Source organism: Chinchilla lanigera, unplaced genomic scaffold (assembly GCF_000276665.1).
Source record: "Chinchilla lanigera isolate Chin_1 unplaced genomic scaffold, ChiLan1.0 scaffold00028, whole genome shotgun sequence".
Lineage (NCBI taxonomy): Eukaryota > Metazoa > Chordata > Mammalia > Rodentia > Chinchillidae > Chinchilla > Chinchilla lanigera.
In genome coordinates this window covers 23,425,434-23,430,032 of record NW_004955429.1, presented here as the reverse complement: position 1 = coordinate 23,430,032, position 4,599 = coordinate 23,425,434, and positions in this window count along the sequence as shown.

Below are 4,599 nucleotides of genomic sequence, written 5' to 3'. Positions count from 1 at the left end.
GTGATGAAACCAGGGGCCACAGGGAAGCTAGCTCTTAGGCGCAAAGCCTGCCTGCCGCAGGCAAGGGCCTCTGGGGCAGCCTGTGTCTCAGGTCCTTCTTTCTGGCCAGGATGAGCTCCCTGGGGCTCGTGGCTGTGGTTCTCCACCATTGGTGGGGGGTGGGCACAGGGTGGTGTGGGGAAACGCTCATCTCACTAGCTGGGGTGGGAGGTCAGGGAAGGACTTCTGGCTCTGGAAGGCTCTTTGTGGAGTGTTGATTGTTTACACGCTGCAGTGTCTAAGGATCACAAGCAAGCGGAAAGAAGCCTCCCCCTCTTGGGCCATGTGGAAAGCATTTGTCTCCACTGGAAACCTTGCAGGAGAACAAGGCAAGCCCTTGCAGAATGTTTTCAGGTCCTGCACCAAGTTCTACTACTTCTTTTCTTGCTTTTTCCCACAAGAGCAGAGAAGAGCTTCCCACTTGAATCAGGAAAGCCAGATTTTCTAAGCAGTGGTGACGCTCAGCAACATGGTGACATTTTGCTCTCCATATCTTGTTACCTCTAAAGTAGGCACATTGGCTTTTGTTGGTGTCTTTTTTTTTAATCTCCTGATTTTCCATCTGCAGTTCCAGTCCATCAGAGCCCTGCTAAGTGACCGGCTGGTCTGACACAGAAATTCAGACTTTGGTCTTGAAAGTCGAGATGTCCCGGAGGAAGGTGCTAACCTCACAGAGGCACTGAGCTCCTAACCAGGGGCTTTTAGGGGGAGGGTGAGGACTTGCTGCCCCTTTAGTCACTGTTCACACTCCTTCCGAGTCACGTGTTTGTTTCAGATGCGGTCCTCCAGCACTTGCAAGGAATCCGCCCACATCGCAGGGGCTCTGACTCACTATTTTAGGTAATCTAGGGTAAAACCCTGCTGAGTGTAATATTACATTCCCTGCCCACGAGGTGTTTCTTTCCACTAGTTTTTGCACATGCATGTGACCACGAGCTGAGCATGATCAGGAACATGCCTGCCTCCACGTGTGATGGGCAGCATTTCCTTATGCAGATGCATGAGTTTCCCCAGTGGAAGCCCCTTGTTTTCTCTGTCCAGAGACATACTGTTTGAAGAACTGTCTCCCGTGCATCCCACTTGCTGTGAGATAGACCCTGTCTCCTGGTTGTGGTGTCAGCTCTGTGCTCACCAAAAGATAGACCCGTGTCTGAAGAGGCACGTTGGGAGTGGGGGATGATGACTGGGTCGCAGGGCCTTCTGCCCTTACCATGCTGGCAACAGATGCCCTGTGTTTGTGCGGAGTGGGGCCCTGGGGTCAGAAGTGCGAGAGTAGCAGTATTGTGCTTCCATCTGTGTCTCTGGCCCCACAGGGATCCTGACTAGTGTTTAGGCAGCTTCACAGCTGCCTTCTTCTTGTTGGGTCCTCCTAAGCCCACCCCATCCTGGAGGGGAATTTTGGGAAAGTGCTGTCTGTCTGACAGAGCAGTGAACGTCACTGTGGTGTCCGAAGAAATGGCTGTATTTGCTTCCCAGGAGAAAAGGGCTCAGGGATGCTGTGTTTCTTCAGTGGCACCATGACCCACCTTTTCCCCCTCCCTGGGCCCTCTCTGCCTCTCTCCATGTGTTTTCTCTCCTCTTCTCCTCTTTCTTTTTCTCCTTCCCTCCCTCCTTCTCACCTTCTTTCCCTCCCTCCTCTTTTCTTTCTCTTCGTCTTCTCCTTCTCTTCCTTCTTCTTCATCTCTTTTCCTTCTTTTCTTCTCCTTCATCTTCTTCTCCATCTTCTTTCTCTTCTCTTCCCTCCTCTCCAGTATATATATTCTAGTTCTTTCACTTATTCCTTACACTCAACTAGCCAATCAGCAGTCATCTGTCATTTGTTCACCCATCCATCCATCCATCCATCCATCCATCCATCCATCCAACAAACACAAAAATGGTTCAGTGGAGGTGTTTAGCTGCAGCTCAGAGGGGTTGGAGAAGTCTCTGGCTGTGACCTACTGCTTGTAGCACCTGACAGTTGGACAGGACTTTGGTCAGAATCTAGCTCAGAGCTTTGTATGACTAGAAACTCAATTTGACCCAGTCATTCAGAGGTTCTGGGAGAACTGGCTCATTCTCAATGAGCTCGTAAGAGAATTACTTGCAGACCTGAAGTCCAAACATCAATTATACCTCAAGCTAGCCTGGGTGGGATAACCAGTATCGATGTCCCCTCATGGGGAAGAGTAAAGTCCAGAAGGATGGACGTCTTCAAGACAATAGAATGGGGTCCCCCCCCCACGCTTAGAAGAGTCCTCTCTAAATAATGCTGAGGTGCACTAGCCACACAGCGGCCAGTTTTGTTTATGCAGGGCAACGGGTCACGCCTGTCTCCTGCTTCCAACCCTGCAGTGATTTCTCACTGTATTTGAATCGATTTCCAGCTCCCACAGTGGATGACAAGGCACTGGGAGATCCGGCCAGGCCTCTGCCTCTGACTTCACCTCCTCCCACCTGTCCACTTGCTCTGACCATACATCCTCCCTGAGCCCCCTTCACTTCCAACCTGGAGGCCACGTGCTGTTCTGCGCTGGGAATCTGCCTGCCGTTCTCATGACAGCCGGGGTCTGCAGGCTCTGTGGAGGTCGGCTCTAGTCTTGCTGGTCTCATCCAGCACCACACCCCTAGTGCCAACACAGAGTGGGTGCTCAAAGCACTGGTGCCAGTTAAGGAGAGAGGAGGCTTTGCTTTGGGCAAGGTGGAAAAGGATTTTAGACTTTGTCTTGTAGGGTGGAAAGAAATGCATCAAGTGCATTTTACTGTTTTTGTTCTCTTCAAATCCTTACCGGGACTGAGGTAACAGCGGAGTACCCCACAGGCATAGAGAAAAGAGCTGGCCTGGGGCAGCGATGGCAAACCCTAAAGATGAGTACCCAAACTGCAACCCAACCCCACTTATGTATTGCAAAGTGCCAACCCTGCAATTAAACCTGAATACTGAGGTTTTAGTTTAGAAAAAACAATGCATACACTAACATCTTTTGTTTTAAAGGTGAACAACATGGGTGCTGTGGGTTCACCACCACTGCTCTAGGGAAAGAACCAGGTCTGGCCTGTTCCCAGCGGGACTCACAAGACACTGCACAGAGCCCATTGTTCCTCCCGCATTTGGATTGCACTTCAGAGTTTATCACACATGGGCTTCCCAAGAAACAGCCTCATATAAAGGCAGCGATCCTCACAGCGTGGGACAGAGCCATCAGTGGCAACGGGGAAGTGATGGCCTTAAAGGCCTTTCAGGCCTTGGAGGAGGAACCCTGGAGGAGGCACCCAAGGTCCTGAAGTTTTGTTGCCGGGGACTCAAGTAATCAAAACCTGGACATAATACAGATGTGACCTTATTTGTACCTACCGACGAGGCCGCGATGGGAACCCTTCAGGTAGACTTGTACAGGGCCTGCCTGGCCATTCACATCACAAGCTGCCCAAGGGCAGCCTGCAGCCTGCAGAAACACCGGTGTTCCTCAGCACTTCATACTGAGGCCAAGTCAAGGCAGTTTTTGTCGAGGAAACTGTCTTTGCTCGGATCAGAAAATTCAGTGTGGTCCTTGCCGCCTAGGTTCTGAGGGCTGGATGTGCACATTGCCAAGTGTTATTGTACATCGTGAGAGGAGGAGGGAGAGGAAGAGGAAAGGCAGGAAGCTGGGGTCCCCAAGGAAAGCAAGCGGCCAGAGCTGCCCGGCACGGCGTAGCCAAAAGAGCACTGATTTCCGTCCAGCTCTTGACAGCCGGTGGCCTTGCGCACCTCTCTTCATCGCAAAAGCCAAGGGGTTGGGCTGGATTATTTATGGCCCTGGGGGTCCGACATCTGACAGTTCTACCAGTCCTCGGCCGAGGCCTCCCTGGTCTCGCGGGGTTAGGTGGGAAACTCATCTCCCTTGCGGATGAAGCACCTATTGATTCCCCGCCCCGCGTGGCAAAGGGGAATGAGACAGCTAATTCCTCCCTGCAGAGGCAAGGAAAAAAAAAACAACAACCCAACAAGGACAAAGTCAAGCCAGCCTCCCATTCAGTGCTTTAAATTTCAGGCCTGAATGCTAAACGACGCTGGCTTCCAGAGCGTGGTTCAGAACTTTGGAACCGAAGGATCCAGGCGGACTAGCCAGTCCTTTTTTAGTTGAAGAAAGATTCCCCTCTCCCACGGGCAGCGACGTTTAGAAGTGGTGGAGCCTGCACCAGTCTCCATGGATATCTCGGGTGAGCTCAGTCTCATGGCTCTTCGCCACAGGAACCGGCCACAGCCGGTTATTAGGGCCGCCTGGGCTCTCGTAGTGCTCCAGTAAGAGTACACGATTAGGTAATGCCGTCAGCCTTCCGTCTCTCGGATGGGAGTTCACCTTAACCTCAATTAAGTCACCAGCCGGCTTCTCCCGCAGAGCGTGCCTTCCGCCAAGAGGCGTCTCTCGAGCCTTTGTAGGAGACGCGGGCGACGATTGGTGGCTTCGGGAAGCCCCGGAGCCGATGGCCAATGGGAAGCGCGGAGAGGCGGGGCTCCCGCGGCGGGGCGGGGTCAGGCCCGCACGGTCGTCGTGGTTACCGCGCGCGCCATCCGTACGCCCCGGGGCGCCCCGCCCGGCC